Here is a 24,935-nt window from a genome sequence, read left to right as displayed (position 1 = left end):
AGAAACAAACTATTATGTATTGTCACTACCAAAGGAAATCTGGGGGAACACTCTTATGATCACCCCATAATCCTCAAACCCAGAAAAGTGCATTAGTATTTCTGATAAAAATGCTGCTATGAATAGTGGATGTGACAAGATTGATATAAGATATCAAATAATCGCTGGACTTGTATGTCACGGTTGAGACAGACAAATGACATAGAACAAGTTCTTCCAGGATGAAAGTAGTAGATGCCATTTATTGCCACAAGTGCGTTTTTATACAGTTTTACCAATTCATGTTTCTCTTCAGTATCAGTTACAAGTTACAGCAGTAACATCTCATTGGCTAATTTTGCTATCATCAGTGTTACTCTTCTACTCCCTTCTCTCTCATGGGTACAACTTAATGTCTCTGGATACTCCTTTACTCCCATCTTTCTCACAGGTAGGCCTTCATATCCTTAAGGATAATTTCTGTTCCCATGCCCTCTGTCAGGGAATCCATGGACCCCCCCCCATAGTCCCCCACACTCGTAGCTTCCATTAAAACAAAAGAGTAGAAGAGCTTCCAGCTCATGGATGGAATGGGATGGGATGGGATGGGATGGGATGGGATGGGATGGGATGGGATGGGATGGGAAGGTCACCTGTAAAATGATCACTAAGGAAGCTTGTCAGTGAAAAAGACTTGTGTATGCTAATTAATTGGATTAATCATCTGTGCATTGGCATACTAAAATAAGCAGCGGATATCGAAGCCGGAAGAAATTTCTGCTGCCCTTTTTTTCCCCTCTTTCTCCTGTCATGACCCAATGCTGCGTATCTCTCTCCCTGGGCAGATGGCTGTGTGTGCCAAAGCCGGTTGTAGTCCTGGGTTTTAGGGTTGCATGTGATGAATTAAAATTACTGAATTCATTGGTTTTGACACATGATGTCTGTGAACTGATCTCTCAGGTCATGATAGCTGCTTGTTCCATCAACTTAAGCCCAATGAATTTGAAGACCTCTGGAATTAATGGTATTAATCTAATTTATGGCCACAGATCCTTCCCAGCTGTTTTTGGGTCCCCAGTGCAAGGGTGATGTGACTGAAGGTGAGGAAGCCCCGTGGAGCTTATTGGGTTGGGGAGGGAGTGGGAATTCCCTGCGAGACTGTGCTGAGGAAACTGGGCTTGTTTAGCCTGGGGGAGAAGAGGCTTGGGGAGACCTAGTAGCAGCCTTCCATGATTCCAGGGTTCCATGGGTAGTACTGAGTGGAGAAAAGGCCTAAATCACGGAGCAAATGGGACCTGGCGTAACCTGGGCAGCGATTGCAGCATTGGGTCTTGTGTGGGGCGCGGGCACTTGTCACCTCACCCTGACGGCTTTGGAAGGTGAATGAGGATTTGCAGCAGAACTTCAGAATAAACAAACCTGCACGAACCTCCTTAGGTCTGTGCTTCAAATTATTGAGCAGATATAAAGATACTCAATGACAAAATCTGTTCCAGGAACAGTTCTTTTGCTAAAGGCTGAAAGAAGAAAACTATAAGTTCCTTCTCCCTGCTCTGAGTCAGACAGGCAGTGACTATGTGGATTCCTTCTTCTCTTGTTTCTCCCTTTTATATTCCTGTCTCTTTCATCTTTCGGATTCTTAAAAGTATGTCTAATGTTAGATGGGAAAATTAGAAATCTAGGAAAGATTCACTAAAACTAGATGTAACTTATCTTCGGTTTGTGCTTAATAAAGGAAGACAGTGACAGGTTCTGGCTGCTTTCTGATTTGGTTCTCGTTTTCCCTCAGTCTTTATTCTTAAGCCTCACATTTCAAGTGCACCCGGGTGATGTGGAACATGCACACTATTTTTCCAAAGAACTGTGGTGTTGAAAATATTATGTGCAATACTTGGTTCTTTCTAAAGAAACCCAGGAGAACCACTTGTGGTACAGACTTCGGGTTGCTAATGTACCGATGCAGGCCTTGGAGAATCCTTTTCTGCCCTCAGTTTCTTAATTTGGCTCATAATACCTGTCTATAATGCTAATAAATGTCTTTCCTCAAGAGAATGAATGGTGCTCCAATAGTTACTTCTATAATGGTGGAATTTCTGTCTATAATAGCCACTATCCTATATTTTTTCCTGAACCCCTGTAGTTCTGCCCTGGAAGCAGCAGCACGTCCTGCCTCCAAATGAAGGGCTTTTCAGACAGCTCTGTAGTTGTCTTTTGCAGTAAGTTTTCTGCTTCTGTCCGAACAGCCCTCATCCTCTTCCTCAGCACCTCCTCAAAGCGAGCACATCGGTGGTTTGAAATTGCAGTGCAGCTGGTTCGTGGGCTGTTGGGTTTTTGCTATGAATGTGCTCTTGTCTAATGGAGTACACTGGAATTGCTGCTGCGCACTGCAAGGGGATTTCTAGTGTCAGCATAATCAAATTAACAGCGATGACCCGTTCGTTGAAGCCTCTGTTGTGCTTTCAGAGGTCTCATAATTTGTCTTATATATGTCAAGTTCTTACTGTTACTGTTTGTCAGAGCATCTGGGTGTGTATTGATTGTGTTTAAAAAAATTGCATCCCAAATATCTCACAATTTCATTTGGGCTTTGAAAAAAGAAGTAAAAAAAGGAGGAGAAGTAAAAAGAGAAGGAAGTGCTGCAGCAGACAGGTGCGGGGTATTACATAAAGACACAGATGCATTCAGGGGGAACAATTTTTTAATTTGTATAAATAATTATTGTCTCTTCTTAAATGATGATGTATAATTAGCTGTTGTTTTTCCCATGTGGGCAGCAGGAGATGAGCGGTGGTCTGGAGCAGTTTAACCCCGGCTAGCGGGGAAAACCACAACAGCCACGTGGTCGCTGTCGGGAGAGAATCGAAGGGGAAGGGAGAGACTCATGGGCTGAGATAAAAACAGATTAACAAAATCATACTAACAGGAGTATGAAAAGAAAATATAAAACAAGCTGGCGTGATAGGTGGTGGTTCCTGACAGTGAGAGTGAAGTTTCGGAAAGGACTTGTGTGGGAAAAGTAAATATTTTTGCCTGAAAAAAATCCAAAGAGGGATGCAGAATGTCGCTGGTTACTGTGTTTGGCCTTCTTGGCTCTGGTAGTGTAGGTAGATACAAACAAATCGGTACAGCAGAGCAACACTGAAACTACATAATTGGGGATAATTTTAAGGTTGTGTCTATAGCTGTATCTGCACTTCACCATATTGCTGTTCTGCATCCTCATAAACCAGTTTTCACTCTGTTACTTTCCCTTCCCTCCAGTTCCAAACCCTCCCAGCCCGTGGGCTGCATCCTGGGCTGGCTCAGTGGTTCTCCCGGTTGGAGCAGCTGCTCTGAGCAACTTGGGCTTGGTAAAACCTTTGGAAGTAGTGGTGTTTGATTACTGGCTCAGGATTTTGATGCACAGTCATAAAAAACCCAAACAAACACCAAGAACAACCAACTGAAAAATAAAATCAGACTGGTGCTTCACTTTTTAAACTTGGGCTGTGGTCCGGTTGCCCAGTGAAGCTGGTGCACACCTTGTGCTCAGCAGAATTTTCATGAGGAAAATGAAAGAATCTGAGTACTGCTACTACACGTCAACTTGAAATGTATTTTGATTGCTTATACTCTTTCAGGTGTCCTTTTTTCCACTAAATATCTTTTGGAAAGTAACAATATTAGTGTATAAAACATTTAGAGGTTAGCAAGAAATGGATTTCTTTCAAAACTTGAAACCGTGTGACATGGAAGTGTTAGACTATAATAGAGAGATTTTGGTGTTGTAGATTGGATTTATTTCTGATGGATATTGTTTGTTACAGATGTATTTACTGCTTTGATATCTGATTAAAGAAAACTAATTCTGTGACAAAGGAAACAACAGAAAAAAGGATAGTATTCTAAACAACAAGGATTTTATTAAAAGGTAGACATAGTGTTCCATGTGTACCAGTTGTTGAAATTCAATATACATAGAAGTTCCTGCTATCTGGGGAACTAGTGGAGTGGTCTGACAAATCATAATTTCCAACATAATACATAAACTGTACTGACAGATTTACCGAGTGATGATGGTAACTAGCTCCTGTGCTTTAATTTAAATGCCATCATGTTATTTCAGTCCCTGTACAGGTTTACGGAATGTTGCTCTGCCCAGGGGAAAGCAGTTTCAGTGTGCGTGAGAGCTGCCTGCATTGTTGTGGGGGTGGGAAAAGCCATTTAACTTCATCTTTGCCTTGGAATATCCTCTGGTCCCAGAGGCTGTTCTGGAGCGGGTTCCGCGTTCCCGGCTGTTCGGTCACGGGGAAGCCGTGTCTTGGAGGGAAATGCACTCATCTCCATGGGCACGTTTCTAATACGAGGTTTTACACGATAAAAAACTCACCCCCAAACACTTTTTTACTTCATTGCTTCTTGTTGATAAAATCCAATCAGCCCCGAGGGAGTTTGTAATTCCAGCAATTGCACCGGATGATTGCTACCTACAGCAGCAATCACTTATAGCACATCACCTGTGGACTGATGAACCATTTATTATCAAGGGTTTAATTGCTTGTAATACATCCTTGTGGCAAGGTAGATACACACACACACACACACACACACACTCCCAATTTATATGTATGTATAAATATATGCCACTTGTGTTACAGGGGAAAAATGTTCAGTTCAGATTAGATTTTGCACAATTAAAAATACCCACATTATCTTAAAAACGCTTGACTCTCGAATACAGATTCACAGTTTGTGTTCACCCATTTCTGGATCTAGTTTCAGGCGAGAGCTAAGGAAGACAGAGAAGGAAAGTGCGTCTGTATGTGCGCAGGGTATTATTTATTTACTTGAAGAGGGTTGTCCCTGACAGCTGGAGTTTGAGGTGAACATTTCTGGTTTCTTGTTCAACCTCATCTATTTATTACATTTTTGTAAAATTCTATTTATTGTGTGGGGGTTTTAAAATGATGGTTATTGTTTGAAAGTGAGCTGGTGTCGTGGGTTTGAGCGGCTTACGCTGGGACCACCAGCAGGGGAAGTCTCCTTGCATTACCTGCACATATGGGCAGGACAAGATCCCTGGGCCACAATTAGATGCTGATCACTCCTAGGATTTTTATCTGAATAAGTTTACCATTCTTTATGTTACTGGCTCAAACTGGTGCCAGATATATTTAGCAAAACGTACTTGGCCTCACAGTTAAGGCTGGGAGCCAGTGGCAAGGTACATCCCAAAGCAGCAGCAGGCACAGGGCTGAGGCGGGAGAGAAGAGCCAAGTCACGGGGAACGTGTCCCTGCTGGTCCTGGAGCTGTGTGGAAAACCAAACAAAAGCTGCAGGTTTGTTGAAGTCATCTTATCTGGAGCAGTCCCTAGTGCACAAGCTGACGAAAGCCGGAGTGTTGCCTTCCCTCCGGGTGCGGAGGGAAAGGGACATGGGTTTAGGGGGAAGCATGAGGATGTAGGGGTTGTATGGAGCTGTCGTGAATACGGTCACGGTTATAGGTATGAGCGTGAGCTTCGCTCCCTTCCTTTGGTCAATCTCCTAACGCTGTCCTGCGTGGGGAAGCCGGGGCAGCCTGCCCGAGGCAGCGGGAGCCGAGCTGTCCGGCGGGAACGTCCTTCCTGGCTGTGCGCGCGTTCAGAGCGTTCGCCCCACAGCATCTGGGCCTTAGCAACTGTGTGCGGTGGAGGAAGCTGCGCTTCCCGTTACTTGGGAGCCTGAGTACTGTCTGCAATTAAAATGTGAGTTCTGTGATTAAAGGGATTAATGAGGCAGCCCAAATGAGAACATTTCCAAAAAGTGATTTTTTGCAACTATTCTGGATTCCATTAGGAGCTTCTAACATTGTTCCTTTGATATAGAGTTAATCTTCTCTATAATGAGAATATTATAAAATATGCTACAGGCAGGAGTATCTAAATATTTGTATCAGAGATAATATAGGTTGGATCAAATGCTGCTTGGCTTATCCTTGCAGCTGGTCCCACTGAACCTAAGCGGGAATGCCCCACTGAATAACGCAAGCAGGATTGGTCCTTATGCACTATTTCTATATTGCATTTTCCTCTTGATTTCTGTTTCATTTGTGATTAACACAGTGCACTGATTAAATCATTAACTGTGTAGTTCATCTTTCATCATCAGATTGTAGATTGAGATCCTAATGTTCCGCAACCCATTGCTAGGAGAGCTATGAAAGTTTCCATTTATGAAGGCAAATATTGATACAAACAAATTTGTCTGATATAATCACTTCTTCATGTCTGCCAGCGCTAGAAAACTCATCACAAGGGTATCTGGGATAAAGGGGAGGAAGAATTTGTGGTTCTTTTGAAGCACATCAAACTCTGTGAGCTTCTTTGAGGTGCCAAGTGCAGAGACCAGATGTGTGCTGCACTAACTTACCTTGTGAAGTGCTTTAAAGCCAGTGTTATGGTTACAAATTCTATTTTCTCAGCAGTATCTTATGGCAGCAGTATTTTGGGTACATTACAAAACTCCTATCGTCCTCACCAGGTGGTACGTAGTGGTTATTGGGATGACCACGAGCCAGCACTGGGCCCTTGTGGCCAGGAAGCCAATGGTACCTGGGGTGGGTTAGAAGGGGGTGGTCAGTAGGTCAGAGAGGTTCTCCTGCCCCTCTGCTCTGCCCTGGGGAGACCACACCTGGAATATTGTGTCCAGTTGTGGCCCCTCAGTTCCAGCAGGACAGGGAACTGCTGCAGAGAGTCCAGCGCAGCCACCAAGATGCTGAAGGGAGTGGAGCATCTCCCGTGTGAGGAAAGGCTGAGGGAGCTGGGGCTCTGGAGCTGGACAAGAGGAGACTGAGGGGGGACTCATTCATGGGGATCAATATGGAAAGGGGGAGTGTCAGGAGGATGGAGCCAGGCTCTTCTGGTGACAACCAGTGACAGGACAAGGGGCAATGGGTGCAAACTGGAACACAGGAGGTTCCACTTAAAGATGAGAAGAAACTTGTTTGGGGTGAGGGTGGCAGAGCCTGGCCCAGGCTGCCCAGGGAGGTTGTGGAGTCTCCTTCTGTGCAGACATTCCAACCCGCCTGGACACCTTCCTGTGTAACCTCATCTGGGTGTTCCTGCTCCAGGGGGGGATTGCACAGCTTTCCAGGTCCCTTCCAACCCCTGACATCCTGGGGTTCTAAGATTCTGTGATATGCACCGTCTCCCTGTGGAGACACGTGTCCCCAGAACAGAAGCTACAGCGCCATCTCCCAAACATTCAGCCATTTATAGGGCTCATCAGTGGTGCAGCGTTAACAGTTCCTTATCCCATAGCTGCCAGTGTCATACTTAACTCACAAGCCGTTAATTGCAACAATGGAAGTTTAAAATATCTCCAGCAAAACTCAGAATATTTTGAATGCTACCACAGGAGAAATGATCTCACAAAAATATCTCTGGGTGTTTAAATATAGTTTTCATTTACAAATATACCTCCTGATTCTGATTCCATCTTTATGAACCAAGACTAAATGTGAAAAGAGGACATATATTTGGCACAAGGGGTGATTTAATACTCCTGATGTTCCAGTTCTCTGCAGCCAAGTTCTATGACATGGCTTATTGCCAATGATGTGGAATGTTAGCCACAAGATGTCCTCACACGAAAAATGTTGCCAGCTCTTCAAATAGACGCAATTGTTTCTGCCTGAACCTGTGCAAACCAAGTCAGTGCTCCCCCTTTTTGGGGATCCAGTGGTTTTGGACACTTGCATGAGCCAGGAATGTGCCCTTGTGGCAAAGAAGGTGAGTGGTGACCAACAGCCACCTGGTCGTGGTCCTGGGCACGGGGCTGGAGGTGGCCCTGCTTCAGCAGGGGGTCCAGAGGTCCATGCCAACGTCAACCAGGCTCAGGTTCTGTGCACTAAAGTTATTCCGGTGGCAGTGCTTCAGATTGCCTGAAATCTTTGGAAATCCATGTGGCTGCTTTAACTAACCCCTTTGATGAGTAATACCCTGAAGATATTCTAATCTTAGAATTATTTGGCCAGTCAGGGTTAGAAAATCATCTGAAAAACATAAAAGAGGATAATTATATTTTCGTTTGGAAAGTACTTAAACAGAGTGGGACAGTGATGGGGATGTCACCACAGAGCAGTTCTGGAGGTGGGACAGTGATGGGGACGTCACTGCAGAGCAGTCCTGGAGTGGGACAGTGATGGGGATGTCACCACAGAGCAGTTCTGGAGGTGGGACAGCGATGGGGACGTCACCACAGAGCAGTCGTGGAGTGGGACAGTGATGGGGATGTCACTGCAGAGCAGCCCTGGAGTGGGACAGCGATGGGAACGTCACTGCAGAGCAGCCCTGGAGTGGGACAGCGATGGGGATGTCACTGCAGAGCAGTCCTGGAGTGGGACAGCGATGGGAACGTCACTGCAGAGCAGTCGTGGAGTGGGACAGCGATGGGAACGTCACTGCAGAGCAGTCCTGGAGTGGGACAGCAACGGGGATGTCACTGCAGAGCAGTCCTGGAGTGGGACAGCGATGGGGATGTCACTGCAGAGCAGTCCTGGAGTGGGACAGCGACGGGGATGTCACTGCAGAGCAGTCCTGGGAGCTGCCAGCAGTAACAGGGTTCAGCTGTCATGCAGCCAAAATCAACAGCAATTATTTGTACTAGCGCAGGGATTCTGAGAGTGCCCGTCACCCTCGGGGCATGGACATGTGCTATGACCCTATTTCTGGCCAAAAGCTGCGGCGCGAATAACAGACCACAGATTATGCTTACAACTGATAGCATATGGGCTATCATATGGGTCGAAAGTCCATTTCCCTCTTCTGTGTGGTTTCAGCTCATTTATTTGGGAATAAACCTCAGGTTTTCCATGTTCTGATTAACTGTTGCAGAACCGGTGTCACAGCGATGGCGGGGCCTTTGTTCCCGGGGCGGGAGCTGTCGGCTGGCGCGGGCTCCACCGCTACCCATGGAGAGTTACCTGCAGCAGGAGTGCTGCAGACATAAGGCTGGTGATGGAGTTTATCTGGTCAGAGGTAACACACGTGCTTTGTGGAGAAATTTGTAACTGCAACAGGAGAAAATTCTTTCTTGCAAACAGCAAAGCAGGTTGAAAATATTGTTGGGAAGATGAACATCACAGCAAAGTGGACAAGGGAGAGTTAATGATAAGATATCCAGGAAAAGATATTTTATCCCTAGGGGATGTAGAGAAATTCATATACTTCTTTCTTAACCATGGCTGGATTAGAGACTGGTAGAGAATCAAAAGCATGCAGGATATCCTGAAGCAGTGAGCTGCGGCTTTTTTTCTTCTCCTTTTTTCACATCTCCCCATGTCCCTTTCCATCAGGTTTTGATCACAGGTTTTCGTTTGTCTGCAGTTCCCTTTCTATCTTTGATCAATGTTTGTCTTTAATCTCCATGTTTCTGGCTTTTCTTTTGTCTCCAGTCCATGACTATTATATAATGGGGTACCGGGTGTGAACAATGAGTGAGTTGATGACGGTGCTTAGCCAATCCATATCATGCCAAACAGCCCACTGAGTGAGTACAATCGGTGCTTCAAATCAAAACCAATTCACACGGGTGCTTGGAAAACTCCTATGGAAGGCTGGGGGGCCGTGGCTAGGAACGAGTTTGTGTAACCAGGGTTTTAAGAAAATAATTTTCAAGTAGTAGAAAGAAATCCATGCCTTTTCCTTTGTTATCTTTGGATAAAACAGATTAGCGAGTGTGTAATTGATTAGTTAATGAGTCAGAGTGGGCCTTGAAGACTGGTTACCAGAGGCACGAGCAATGAGTAGAGATTGTAAAAATGCATTCTTGTCTCCTGTATAAACTCATCAAGGGGGAAACGAAAGCCAGCACAGGGTGCTCCGAGCTGGTGCCGCTGTAATTCCTACTGCATTACTTATATGTGTGAGCTGGAAGGAAATATAAATAACCAGGACAAGAAGACTAATAACTGGAAAAGCTTGACAGAAACTCCTCTGTGTCATGTTCCCAATCTAGGGTTTACCACGCGCTCATTCCTAATGATTCCAGCCATTGAGCTAAAAGTATTATCCAAAGAATCATGTCGGAATTTAAATTAGTTTTTCTGTTATTATTTTTGAGTGGCTCTGTCAAATATATATGAAATGAGGGGAAAGGCCTTGTTGTTTTTAAATACAAATGCTCTTTCCATAGCATGCCAGAACCTGATGGTTCTTTGAAGCTTTTCTACATTTCAAAGGAGGTATATATTTAAAACATCCCAAAGTTTTTACGTCTCTCTCTAATTATTTTTGATGCGATACTTCTCAGAGCACATTAAATGAAAGCATTTTCTGCCTGATCTTAATTGAGAAGAGTCTTATCTCCTTCTATAATTACTGATGAACAAGATTTCTACATGGATTAAACTGCATATTCTAACAAACTGGAACAGGCTTATTTTCTTGCCTTTCGTACACACTTTTCTAAAGCTCTGCAATGGCTCCATTCCCATGTAAACACTTTATTTACAGCTGTCCACAGCTGTATTACACTGACTGATATATAATTACTTTTATTTCTGCAGATTTTAACTGTCTTCAGAGAGGATATATCAGCATAATTACTGCAAGTGGAGAATATTACCATGGTGATTCCACGAGACTTACCGGAAAGATCCTCAGGAATGTACCAAGTGTAGAAATATTTACCTCAACCAAGGTAAAGCACAGGGACTCAGGCAAATCCATTAATGACCGCAGGAACGTCTTAGCGAAGATGGGCTTCATCTTCCCTTGCTCATACAAGAGCAAAGTCCATTTGGATGGGTCAGCTGGAGCCTGGTGGGAGCTCAGAGGAATCTGGGAGAGGTTTCCAGTGCAGAGTTCTGCGGTGTGAAAGAAGAAAACAAGCTGGGGTGCTGCCCCTTCCCACAGGGACAAGCTGGAGTGCTGCCCTTCCCATGGGACAAGCTGGGGTGCTGCCTTTCCCATGGGACAAGCTGGGGTGCTGCCTTTCCCATGGGGACAAGCTGGGGTGCTGCCCTTCCCATGGGACAAGATGGGGTGCTGTTCTTTCTGTGGGACAAGATGGGGTGCTGCCCTTCCCATGGGACAAGATGGGGTGCTGTTCTTTCTGTGAGACAAGCTGGGGTGCTGCCCTTCCCATGGGACAAGATGGGGTGCTGTTCTTTCTGTGGGACAAGCTGGGGTGCTGTCCTTCCCATGGGACAAGCTGGGGTGCTGTCCTTCCCACAGGGAGAAACCAGGGTGCTGTCCTCCCCCTGCCAGCCACACCATGTTGGGGCCACCTCAGCCACACTGCTGGGGTGTTTATGGACATCTTTGTGGCTTTGAACTGCAGCTGGATGCTGGTGGTAATCAATAAGATGCTTTGGCTTCCTCCATATATTCCTTTTGCTGGCATTCCAACAATGAATGTATTTCTGCATTGATTTTTGATTTGGAGCACTTCAAACACATTTGAAATATTTTATGCTAAAAATGTTTTTTTTTATGTCTTCCATTTTCTAAGTTTTTGATTTTTTGGGTTTTTTGGTCAGGTGGACATACGAGCAGAAACTTGTTTGCTGGGAGGTGCCAGAGCCTGGCCCAGGCTGCCCAGAGCGGGTGTGGAGTCTCCTGCTCTGAGACATTCAAACCGCCTGGACCCACCTGTGTGATCTGCTCTGTGACCCTGCGGGAGCAGTGGGGCTGGGGATCCATGGAGGTCCTGCAGCCCAGCCAGCCCGGGGTTCTGTGACCTTCGGGTAGGTGATTGTCATCATGATGATACTTGCCAAACAGAAATTGTTTTCTGCTCATGTGTTTTGTTTTGTTTTGTTTTAAAAAAGATGGAGTGTGGCTGGGTGAGGAATGACCACATCTCCCGGCCCTTCCCACTTGAGCTTCTTGGGTAGCATGTGGGGCTTTTACTCTCCTAATCCTATGAAGTCTTAAAAGCATAGCCGATATTTTTCGAAACAATATAAAGATTGTTATCAAATAAACTAGTTTATGAGTCTCTGTGTATCTTAACACACGCAAATATTTGCATTTACCTGTAATATTTTCTGCAAAAATGACGGGAATTCACTATATGTGTGCCTCTTTCACTCTAGCTCTATGCACAGAGACAAGGCCTCTTCTAACGTCAGGTGTCCTTAAGTGGGTCAACAGCAATGCTAAGGAAGAAAAAAAAGTGCAGTAAAATAAACCAGGGAATTTAGAGAGCATGGCAATTCCAGCTGAAATGTAGCAAAGATACTAGTAAATAACAGATTTTTCTAATAGTGTCTGGAGTCTAACTTAAAAACATAGTTTTTCGTCATTGTGGTGCGATATCTGTGGCATCACAGAGCTTACAAGCGGTGTGGGGATGTGGTGTCACTGATCCAGAGGGACTTGTGCCACCCGCTGAGCTGCCTTTGCTGACCACTGGTGATAATAAATGGAAAACCAAACCAAAACAACTGGAAAACCTGTTCAGCTGGCTTTATGGGTCATATACTCTCTTTTAGAGCTCCAATCAGTAAGGTGTAACTGAGTTTGTAATTCTTGGTGCTTTTGTGGGTGCTGCAGAAGTTCATGAAGGATATTAAACATTCACCTTGTTCACCTCTCAGTGACTGACGCGCGTTTTTCACACTGCTGTCCAACACTTGTTTATTGTCTTGGAAAGCACAAGTGTCTGTAAATCACAATATCCCTCACGTGGTCTTTGTTTACTCGCAGCTGGCAGTAATTCTCAGTAGATAAAATAAGAGAAGCATGAAGCAATCCATTATTCACTTCTCATCTGAAAAGACAGCCACACATCCTGAGAATCCTGAAACCAGTCAAGCACACTCAAGGTCTCAAAGGTTAGCGTGGCGTTCAGCCCGAATCACAACGCATCATCATGCAGCTTAAGCCACAGTTCCAACTTACCACAACAATATATATTCTAAATAGCAAGCAAGTTATAGGTTAAATCTAAATTATAGTGTTCAAGAAATACCTTCACCATTTTGTATAGTCCTGATATTATTTTGCTGCATGTGCTATTCAAGGGTTGACTTGATAGACTTGTTGACAGGTTGGTTACAGATGAACAAGCGACAGGGTCTTCACCAGCCCGACCTGCCTTGGGGGTCGCAGGCTCACGTGGATGGGGCTCACGTGGATGGGGCTCACGTGGATGGGGTTCACGTGGATGGGGCTCACGTGGATGGGGCTCACGTGGATGGGGCTCACGTGGATGGGGCTCAATGAGTTTGGCCACCGACACTGTCAGATTTGTTCATACCAAACAATGGTGTAGATGCTGTGGGCATGAAGAGCTGCAGGGTTCTGTTTGGAATAGTAGCGTATTCACAAGTGGTACTGAAATTGCTCTGAAATATCACAGTTAGCTGCATCTTTATTCTATTATCTCACCACTTTATGCTTCTGAGACCTTTTCCTAGCAGACTATAAAATCATTCCAAATGTAAGATGATAAATTAATAGAACAAAACAAATTGGAGTCAGTAGGAGTGCATTTAGCACTAACAAGACCCATCTGAGTTTCACATTTTCTCTTGCAATTATAAAAAATAAGGCTGGTGTCAGAACTCATCTTTTCTTTAATTGCTGTTGCACAAAGCTCTGGATATTATTTGAAGGGCTGATGGAAAGGAGCAGTCCCTCCAGTTCTTGACAAATATAATTTCCTCTAAGCCAGGAGGAGGAAATGTGAGATATACCCAGAAATAAATTTCAAATCACCTATGGCAGAAGGAATGAATATTTGGTTACTTACTCTGCATCACAGTGTACAGGGGTGGCTTTAGGGTAAATAATGTTAAATATTTGCAGTGTATGGAAACTCAAACAAGACACATTAAGAGGTGGAGAGTTTGATGTGATATTGGAGGAGGCAAAGTGTCCTGTGCTCTCCCTGAAAATACTGAAGGTTTGGTTGGTTTTTTGGTTGTTGTTTGGTTGTTGTTTTTTGTTTTGTTTTATTTTGTGGAGATTTTGTGTGTGTGTTTTTGGGGATTTTTTGTTGTTTTTTTTTTTCTTGATGTGGAAGAAAAACTATTGCAACTTCCATATCTTGCTAAACGTATTTCTTCCAGTGAGCCCTGGCAACTTGGAAATTAAGGAACAGCGATTCTGTTCTTCTGCAGAATGAAAGACCATCATACTCTGTGTCTTTCACCTGGTGCTTGTAACAAAACTTTCAGCTAGCAAGCACCAATATATATATATTATACTTGATTTGCCGATCGGCTCTTTGGCTTGATTTCTTATGATTAAGCAGTTTATACAAGGTTCTTTTGTTTAAATAACACTTCTGCTGTCCATTTTATCATACTTAATAATACTTCCTTTGCTTTAGTTGAATAGAAGAGCATCCCTTTGAAAAAATGCTCAAGGCAACTTGGTAGCAAGATAAGTGGCTTGGTTAAGAGTGCAAGAGCATCCAGCATTCAGAACAAGAGGCTCTCGTGCTGATGTGGCGTTACAGAATTGTCTTCCCCAAAGCCCGCGGTTGAAGGCCATGGTAACACTGCGGAGAATTTCAGTGTCACCGCGGTGCCGCCGCGGCCGCCTCTCCGCACACGGCTGGGTTTATGTGCCTTCTCAGCCAGCACTGGCAGCGTTTTCAAAGACACGTAAGCTTTAAAAAGCTCAGATAAGAGTCTTGGCATTTGAAAACTGTGTTTATGTTCTGCTACAAGCCTTTCAAAATAATTTGTGTCCTGTACATTAGAACCATTGAGGTGGCTGGAAAGGGATTTCATTAAGCCACAGAAAAAAAACAGGAAGGAATGGGAACTGAAGCAAGGCAGCAAGGGGACAAGCTTCTCAGTGATGAGACACTTTCTTTCCAATAAATGGTTGGCTTTTGTTGCAGTGCATTCAGCATTGCAACGTGATGCGGCCGCGGTGCAGTGGGGTTGATGAAGCTGGTCAGCTCCACACTGACGTGTTAAAGTGGTGCCATTTATTAGAAAATGTTCTCAGTTACTCTTTTCTCTTTGCTTTCGAAAGAGAGAAGTGAGGAAGGATCCAACTTTGGTCCAAGGGACACTTCACATTAAGTAATTTGGCCAGATTATAAGCAATTTTTTGCTGAATGGAGGATTTCTAGTGTTGGGTAGGAACAGAAGAGATAAACCATTACAGGACTCGTTATCTTTAAGAATAAGAGTAAATTACTTTGTCCTAAATACATAGTTATGGATGTCAATGGCAATTGAGACTTAGTTGTGTGTCACTATACTTGTACAATTTTGATTAATGGCATTCTCTTTCTCTGGTAGTGATGACTGAGATCAAACCCCCGCGTGCTGCTGCTGTCCCGTGGCCACCGCCTGTGCCTGACGTCTAGTGTAAGAAGCACAGGTAAGTTCCTGGCAAGCTGTCCAGCTTCAACTAACTCAGACATATCAATGGCATCTTGTGGACAGACAGACTCTTAATGAACAGGAACAAATGAGGCTGTAGCAGCGTCTTTTGGCGAGGATGCGAGCTGGTGAAGAAGTGGAGAGCGTGGTGCCTGGTGCTTGCCTGTGTGTGATCTTGTACAACAGGCACGTGGGTCTTTCTTGGCTGAGCACATAACACAAAGTGTTGTGAACTGTATAAGGAGAACAAAATGATGACTTCATTTGTTAAATGATGATATTTTGTTTGTATTGAATTATTTTGCAGTGATTATGGCTGTCTGTTTGTTCCTTGAGAACCTGATGATCAGGAAAGGAATAATGTTGGGGATTCTTTCCCTTCACAAAACAAACAGAATGAAATTAGACCTTCACAGTAGCTAAACATAATCTGTGGATTAAGCAAAACGTGCTACTTATGTTTAGTTTCCCTTCCTGGATGTTAGGTTATTTAAAACTACAGTTATCATGGCTGAAATGTCCCCCAAAACAATTGTAGAGAGGAGGAAAGTATAATATACCAGCAGGAATATATTGATATCTTCAAAATACCGGCAGTTATTCTTCTTGATGATTAGATTGAAAGTGTGAAAATTTTAGAAGTCAAAAGCTCTTTTTTCCCCACAATTCAGAACATAAGTATGAACAATTGATTTTGATTCTGTAGCCCTTGTAAATACTGAAGCTGTTACCAAATGAATGCACTGAGCTTGGTTTCAGAGGCAACTGAGAAGAGGTTTATGTTCTATGAATGAATGCTTGTTAGTTACAGCCTGTTTTTCAAAATCAGAAGAGAATACATTCATGATGTGAACCTTGCACTGTGTGTGCCTCTTCTGACTTTCAAAGTGTTAGATATGAATGGTTGTTTCTGAAGTACCTGAGAAATACTGATTTGATTATAGAATCACAGATGGTTTGTGCTGAAGGGCCCTTCCCAGCTCCCAGTGCCCCCCCTGCCGTGACAGGGACATCTTCACCAGCTCAGGTTGCTCAGAGCCCCGTCCAGCCTGGCCTGGGATGTCTCCAGGGATGGTTCATCCACCACCACTCCAGTCACAGGGTTTGTCCCATAAAGTTTCACCAACTGATCTTATAAATTAATTCCAAAAGTGCTCAAAAACTGGGTTCTTGGTTGCTCCTTTATGTTTAAACCATTTCTTGATCTGAGTTGGCTATGAGGGTATTTTTCTAGTGTTCAGATTTGTTTTGAGCTTAACTTCAATGCTGAGCTGGCAAGCTGCAAATGAAGCTTTCCTCCTCCTTCACATTAGCCATTGTCCAACAAACCCATTTGCTTAATGCTCTTATAAGAGCTCAGAGTTCCTGAGTCTTGAGTCTTACTGACAATTTTTTGCTGTCATTGATCGAGTCAGCTTTTACATGGGCCCTTTTCCTTTTTGATAATGAGGTAGGCAATGTTTCCATACCCTAGAGTTTTGTGAGAATTATTGGTTAGTTTTTATGCAAGAGTTTAAAACAAAGGGAGGAAAGGAAATAAGAAGCAAGTGTCAGGTAGAAGATCTGTGTTTGAATTGCTAAATTACTGTATAAAAGCCATCACCATCAGGGGTACTTTGTGCTGGATTTTATGCTTTCATTGAACATGTGTTAGGCTCAGAGCACGCAGATACTAAATTGCTTTGGTATTAATACTGTTAAGTTACATTGCTATGGTCTCAGATCTCAGAGGTTGTTTTAAAGTTAGGAGGCAGATAAACCTAGTTAGAAAGGAAGACTTGATCTTAGACTGGAGAGACATCCCATTATGGTAAATGCTTGATCACATCTTCAGATAAAAGTCAATATTCAAGCCCTTATAATTGAGGGCTCAAATGGCTCAAATACGGTACCAGCAGTCACTGACCTCTGTACCCGAGACTGGCAGTGGGGCTCTCAGCATCTCCTCCAGCTGGCGCAGGTTGGTCCTGCTGCAGAAGGTGAAGAAGGTCCTGGTGACTTCAGATCTGCGGAGGCATGGCCCTATTCAAGAAGGTATTTAAACTCTTTTAACGTGTTTTTCTTCATAGCATGCTGGATTTTATGTGCATGTGGTAGATAAACGGTATATCCGGTTGGTGTGTTCGCAGTTGTTGTGTACAGCGGAGTGTCTGGCGGGGTCAGGAGATGAATTCAGTCCTGCCCAGCTCCAGGGGAGCTGACGGGCACTGCGAGCCAGTGGCCCAGAGATGTCCCTGGAGCAGAGCCAGGGGACACGGCTGGAACAGAAAGGGGCGAGGGGTGTGGGAGGTGATGGGAGCACATCGCAGAAAAGCTGAGTCAGGGCACAGGCACGTACCGCTTTCCGTGTGCTGTAATCAAGGAGGAGCTGGTAGAGCTCACTGCAAACCAAGAAGCCATGGAAATGTGTTGTACTGGAAGGGATGATGGAAGCAAAAGTTTCACCCAAGGAGGGTTTAACCAGAGGGCAGTAGATCTGTTATCAACTCTTTTTATTTTAATCTGTTTTGCCCACCAACTCAAATTTTCTCTACTGAGGACTTCTAGCCCGTTCAAGCCTACTTTCAAATAAAATTGAGCTCTGTATTTCAAAGTGTAGCATGTTCACATTAAAAGAAGGCAGATTCATCTCACAGCCTTGGCTAACTTGGCATCCAGTGAAAAGCTTCTTGTGAACTGGGGGCTCTTAATAGAAAGATTGGAGTAATGGTTTTCCATGACAGGAACCAAAGTAACTCTGAACAGCCCAAACAGCTCCAAAAAGCCCTGCAGTGGTGACTGAAGATCAGCTTTGTGATTTGGGTGATTTCTGTGCCAATAAATCCAAAATGGAAAACAAATGTGCCAGAGAGAACAGGAGTGGAGACTTTGCCTTTGAAAGGCAATTTCGAAAAGTTCATGATTAAAGACTAACTTCCAGGCTCTTGTCAATAATTCCAAAATTAAGTTTGTCACAACACTTTATATAATGCTAATGGTAAGCTATTTATTTTGTGGAAAATGTCAGTTTATTTCTTACTCTCTTCCTTTGATGTAATATTTCCTGACGTGCTGCAGGCTCAGTATTTCAGTCTGTCCGTGGGCGATGTGCACACGGGGCAGGGGCAGCACCCGCCGCGGCTGGGCCCCGCAGTCACGCAGCTCTTCCTACCTTTGATCTGGGACCACAGCGGAAAGTTTGTCCCTAATTTATGTATTAGCTATGCTCCACAGTTCCAGCTTGATGTGAGGCCAGGAGCAAATAAGTTTAGATGAGGGGGTGGGAGAGAGAAGAGGCTGGGAACAAAGGAATGTCCCCAGGGCAGGAGAAGGGTTCCCTTGGAGCGGCTGGTGCTGGTTGGGCCGTGTTTTCAGGTGGAAGCAGCACCGGCATTTGGGTAGGATGGGGAAGCAGCGGCTGTGACTGGGTCACTGGGCAGTGCTGGGGACGCCGGGTTCTGCCCGGGCTGTTTGCAGGGGAAGAAGAAAGTGCGATCCCATGGATACGTGGCACCTGAGCTCCATTGTTGGTCTCAGTGCATGTTTCACTGTTAACTGAAAGGGGAGAAAGGTTGGTGAGAAGGACTGAGAATTCCTTCTTGTGCTCCAGTGTAAGCGGTGTGTTCGTGATGAGGAACCCCTGTACAAATGGAGATTAAGGGCCCCTGGGCAGAGGAACATCAGCTGAGCTCACCTGAGCAGATTCCTCCTCTCCCGAGCTGCTGAATTTCTCTCTCCAACATACTTTTCAAGTTAAAGCTCTGCAGCTTATTACTGATTCAAAAATAATTTGAGGACAAATACAAATTTTCACTTAATTTGCTGTTCATCATGAAGCTCTGCACGGGGTTTTGTCTGTTGTGATCAGACATGGGTGGGGAGGATGGTAACATTCACATTCTGTTAAAAACTCCACTAGGATCCATTCTGAACTTCTCAAATAACGTATCCATTCCAGGACGTAATGGATCTTGCTGTAAAAGCACCAGTGTTGGAAGTAGTCTCAAATGGAACTAAAAATGTTGGGCAAAAGTGTTTTTTTTAGTTTCATTAAGACGTTTCTAAAAGCCTGAGTCATAAAATCATCATCGTACTTAAAACACACAAAATTCTCCTGAATAAAACACACAAAAGTCGCCTTCAGGCATAAACCATCTTTTAGCAGATCTTCGTGAATACTTGTGTTAATAATACTCCCTAATTTCCGGGCAGGGAAGTAATGCATCATCATCTTATTTATTTTCCAGTTGTCAGAGGATGCATAGTGGTAAAATACTTAAATAAATTCTGAAACAAATTATTGCAGATAAAACAGTCTCTCACTGCATTCATGACAGACACACATATATATCCCTGTTGCATTTCTATAAATACCATTTAGTATCAGAAACAAACTTAAATCCTGCTTTTGACTTGCAATTAAATTCCTATTCTGTAAGGAATTTTGTGCCACGAATGATTCTGTTTTCCATTTAAAGAGTATGCATGAGTTAGAACCAAAGTGGCAAGTATCTCTTACGCAAAGCTGGTTTTAATTTGATGGAATTATTTCTTGAGGCCCAATGGCTGCTCCCAAACCACAGGTCATCAATTCATGAGAAGGGTAACCCCGTCCTTAACCCTGTTCTGCCGCGATCCCTCTGCTGGGGTTCCTTGCTAAAACCAAATGCAAAGAAGCCATGGAAGGACAGTAGCCTCATCAATACTTGCCAAGCAGAGTCCCAAACATCGCTGTGCGCGCTTTGCTTTCATAGAGTCTGGCTCAAGATCTGGTGAAGGTGGTGGATGTCTTGCTGTTAATGTGAACGAGTGCCGGTTTAGGTGAACAAGGGCACCCTGGCACTTGGATTTGGTAACATCAGTGGTAGGAAGGAAACAACACTAATTATTTAAGCCATGAAACATATAGATGTGATTAGTATTTTGCTGTTCCCTGCAAAGTAGCTCAAAAGCCGAGTCCTGTTGGAGTGTGATCCGAGCAAAATACATGTCTGCCTACCTCTGACTTTGATACAGTATTTATGAATCTGCCTATGTAATTTCATTTTAAATTATTTTATTCATGAATAAGCAAACAACTCCTCTCAAAAAACAAAATCTCAGATTCTGTTATCTGCACTCTTTGTTTCTAAAACTCCATGGTTCAGACAAAGAATGTCATGTTTTCAAAGCAGACTCCAGCTGTGCAGAGTATTCTCCTTGTTGACTCCTGGGTAGTCATACAGGGTCAAACAGACCAGGGCTGCTCAGTTCGAATCGCGGTCCAGGCGTTCAGGACTGAGTCAGTGCTGCTTGTGCTCAGCACAGGATGTGCTTACACATCAACCTCCTACTCCTTCCCTCCTCAGTTATTTCATGTGCTTATTTGCTTTCTTAGAGCGAGCAGTGATATTCACGCAAGTGATCGCTCCTGTGCTGAGGACGTGGTGGCACACGGGGTGTTGCTGCTGTCTCAGTAGGATTTTCCCTGCAACAGCACATGGAAATGTTGTGCTCACACATTCAGTTGAACTGGCACACCTCTGCATGTCCAAGCTGTGAATGTATTTTAAGGGTTAAATTGCATTCAGTGTATTTTCTCCAAAAAAAGTGACTCTATCCATTGTAACGGCTCAGACTTAAGGTTGCTGATGTGTTGAATCCTGTTCTCTACAGTGTGTAATGGGGCAGCAAAACAGAAACAAATAAAAACAGATATAAATAAATAAATAACCAGCCAACCAAATAAATAAATACATAAATAGCCAACCAACCAAACAAATAAACAAACAAACAAACAAATAAATAATAAGTAAATGTAATATAATAAATAAGTAAAAACTAGTTATAGCGGAATAGAGCCTTGGAGCCCCATTGAGGCCGCAGTGATTGCGGGGGAGCTGGGCTGTTCCTGCCCCGCGTCCGCGGCTCCAGGAGCTCCTCGCCTCCCTCCTCCCAGGAGGAGGAATTGTGCTGTTTCCACCTCTTTGTGCCACACGCTGGCTCTCCAAGGAGCTGCACTGCAGGAAGGGTGTGAAGGAGCAGTCGAGTAAACCAGAGCTCGACTGTTCTGCAGCTTCGCTGAAATTGTTATTTGCGTACTTATTGAACTTTGAGTTCTTTGGGAATCACTGCAAAATGGTGATTTTAGAATGTAGCTTTTTGGACCTTCTTCCTAGCTAGTATGAAGGAACTGTTACAGCAACACTACCACACGGTACAGTGGAGATATATTTTAACATTGTACAGGAAAGTCACAAATGAAAATTGGACAACGATGACACTACATTCTTGCCAGTATGTTCCTTTTATTTTCCAAGTAGTTGAGGGAAGATGCTCTGATATGTGGTGTGTTGTTGAAACATCATGTTTATATCCAAATTAAAAATATAGAATAACTTAAGTTGACAGGGACCTCTGAAAGTTATCTGCTTTAAGCAGGGCTGACTTTGAAGCTTGACCAGGTTGCTTTATGTCTAGTTCTGACAAGTTTTAAAAACCTTCAAGGTTCGTGCCAATGGTTGACTACCCTCACTCTGAAAATTCCTTTTTAGTCTATCTGGTTGTACTTGATTTGCTCTGTCTTGTCACTATTGACCTTTTGCGAGTCCCCAAGAAGACCGTGGCTTTGACTTCATCAGCTTCACCAGTGGGCCCAGGTGGCCAAAAAGGCCAACAGCTCCCTGGTGTGCATCAAGAATAGTGTGGCCAGCATGACCAGAGCAGTGATTGTTCCACTGTGCTGGGCACTGGGGAGGCCAAGCCTCGAATCCTGGGATCAATTTCAGGTCACTCACGCCAAGAAAGGCCTTGAGGTGCTGGAGTGAGTTGAGAGAAGGGAACGGAGCTGGTGAGGGGCTGGAGCACAAGTGTGATGGGAGCAGCTGAGGGACCTGGGGGTTCAGCTGGAGAACAGGAGCTGAGGGGAGACCTTCTGATCTCTGAACTGCCTGAAAGGAGCTTGGAGCCAGGGGGGGTCGGGCTCTGCTCCCCAGGAACAAGCGCCAGGAGCAGAGGAAACGGCCTCAAGTTGCGCCAGGGGAGGTTGAGGTTGGATCTGGGAACAATTTCTTCCCCAAAGGGCTGTGGGGCATTGGAACAGGCTGCCCAGGGCAGTGCTGGAGGGTTGGACAGACGGACATGAGGTTCTCAGGACATGGGCAGTGCCAGGGGTGGGTTGTGGTTGGACTTGATCCTAAGGGTCTCTTCCAACCAAAATGATGGTGTGATCTCCAGGTACGTTATATGCTCCAGCCTCCTAACGAGCTGGCTCTAGTGTGTCGGTGTCTGTTCTGTGCTGGGAGGCACAACCCGGGGCGGTGCTCAGCCCGCTCTGCTCCACAGGGACCACACGGGGCTCCCCGCCCGCTCCGTGCTGCCGCTGCCCCGCAGTTCGCACCCGCTGCCCCCAGGGGGCGCTGCTGGGGCGCGCTCGGCTGCGCTGCCGGATCCAGGTCGTGTTCTCTGCCCGTTCTGTTCCTGTTCTCTTCTCCTGTTCTGTTCTCTGCCCTTTCTGTTCTCTGATCGTTCTGTTCTCTGCTCGCCTTCGTGTTCTCTGTTCATTCTGTTGGTGTTCTCTGCTTGTTCTGTTCTCTGCTCGTTCTGTTCTCTGCCCTTTCTGTTCTCTGCTCCTTCATGTTCTCTGCCTATTCATGTTCTTTGCTCCTTCGTGTTCTCTGCTACTGCTCCCCTCTCCCAGCAGCATCTTCTCTCCCTTATTTGTGGGGAACAAAACCCCTCTGAGTGACCAGACTTCATACACCTTCATACACCTTCATACACCTGCCCATGTCAGGTCAGCTGTGATTTCTACAAAACTCATTTCCAGAGTGAGAATCACGGGTATGCTCTTGGGCTTGCTCGGTTTATGTGTGCAGCAGAAGAGAGAGGCAGAAATTAAATAGCACCTTTCATCCAATGCTCGTAATGCTGTCTGAACACTCAAACTGTGTTTGAGCAGCAGATGTGGCCACTTTCTGCAGTCAGGGATGTATTTAAAAGATTGAGTGCCACTTATATGTGCTACCCGTGACCCTTATTTTCACTTGCTTGAAGAAAAGAGAATACTGTAAACCTACATTATGACCTCTGGTAATTTTAAAAAGCTTTACATTTTCCAGTAACACAGGTAGTTCTACAACAGGTCATTACCAGCCAACGAGGACACTGTTAAGCTGGCTAAAGCTGGTTTTCTTTTCCAGAGGTTTTCACCAAATGAGGTGGTTGGGCTGCCAGGACGATGTTTGGTTTCAGTGCCCTGCGCCTTTTTCCCGCTCTGTGGGTGATTAGAACGGAGAGCTATCTCACCAGCTGCGACAGTTTAAGATAGAGGAACATTTAACTAGCAATACTTCTGTAGTGAAACAAAAGTGAAGTTATAGCCAAGCATATTCTTTACTCCCACAGATTCTATATTTTTCAATAGGTTTATTCATAATTTTACCGTTGACAGAGAAATAACTTTAAACATTCCTCCTTATGGGAAACAAATGGTCTAATTCTGGCTTCCTAAGCAGACAGGCTTTGTTTATTGAGTTTTAACGGTGTTATATAACTCTTTTTATCACACATTCAGGAATTCAAAGGCAGATTTCTAGCCTGAAGGTTTCTGATAACATTCTATTTTCTCTTGTGTTTTTCCTACCTACAGTTTCCAACTTGGTGGCACTATTAATACTCTGCCAATAATTTTAGCTAGTCCCCTCAGATAACAACAAACCTAACTTTTATGGTAGGTGATATTTTCATTATAGAAACCCTCTGCAGTTTATAAATAATTTATTATTAAATGTTATTTCCCTAGGACTGCTATGCTAAAACTTTATTCAGTGACAGCGCAGAGCAATTAATATTTAGGGTTTTCCGTGCAAAATTTTGCAGAAGTGTGTCAAACGCCAGCATCACAGGTTTGTATCCTTTCAGAGGAGGGTGCTTGCCTATCAAATTTTGCATCCTTGTCTGAACTGCTACAGCAAAGTGCACCTTCATGACTTGCAGTCAGCTGTATTTTGAATTTGAGAAGTGTTTTGGATCCTTTGTACTTTGATCAAGTCAGTGGTACTCATCTTTGCTAAGAAAGCTTTGTAGTTTCATTTTCTAAGTCTACCTGACAACAACATCATTTTGTTTGGTGGCTACAGCCCATTTAGAATCATAGAATCCTTTTGGTTGGAAAAGATGTTTAAGATCAAGTCCAATTGTTAACCCAACACTGCCCACCTCTAACCCATATCCTGAGAACCTCATGTCCGTCTGTCCAACCCTCCAGGGATGGTGACTCCAGCACTGCCCTGGGCAGCCTGTTCCAATGCCCCACAGCCATTTGGGGAAGAAATTGTTCCCACATCCAACCTCAACCTCCCCTGGCGCAACTTGAGGCCGTTTCCTCTGCTCCTGGCGCTTGTTCCTGGGAGCAGAGCCCGACCCCCCTGGCTCCAAGCTCCTTTCAGGCAGGTCAGAGATCAGAAGGTCTCCCCTCAGCTCCTGTTCTCCAGCTGAACCCCCCAGGTCCCTCAGCCGCTCCCATCACACTTGTGCTCCAGCCCCTCACCAGCTCCGTTCCCTTCTCTCCACTCGCTCCAGCACCTCAAGGCCTTTCCTGTAGTGAGGGGCCCAAAACTGACCCCAGGATTCGGGGTTTGGCCTCCCCAGTGCCCAGCACAGGGACGGTCACTGCTCTGGGCCT

At 44.6% G+C, this 24,935-nt stretch overlaps 1 long non-coding RNA gene across 4 annotated transcripts in view; it reads left to right on the top strand.

Annotated features, from left to right (window-relative positions):
• LOC110362183 (uncharacterized) overlaps window positions 1-24,935 on the top strand; it is a 69,802-nt gene that overhangs the window by 30,862 nt on the left and 14,005 nt on the right. The window contains exons 3-7 of one of the 4 annotated variants that reach the window (XR_010466268.1): window positions 10,505-10,638; window positions 11,480-11,686; window positions 14,281-14,557; window positions 15,209-15,290; window positions 17,188-17,326. This is a non-coding gene — a long non-coding RNA (uncharacterized LOC110362183). The remainder of the gene's footprint in view (window positions 1-10,504; window positions 10,639-11,479; window positions 11,687-14,280; window positions 14,558-15,208; window positions 15,291-17,187; window positions 17,327-24,935) is intronic. The other 3 variants (XR_010466267.1, XR_010466269.1, XR_010466270.1) reach the window with 3 other exon arrangements.

This window comes from Columba livia, chromosome 15 (assembly GCF_036013475.1).
Source record: "Columba livia isolate bColLiv1 breed racing homer chromosome 15, bColLiv1.pat.W.v2, whole genome shotgun sequence".
Classification (NCBI taxonomy): domain Eukaryota; kingdom Metazoa; phylum Chordata; class Aves; order Columbiformes; family Columbidae; genus Columba; species Columba livia.
The sequence above is the reverse complement of the archived record's forward strand: the minus strand, read 5'-3'. Positions and strand labels throughout refer to the sequence as shown.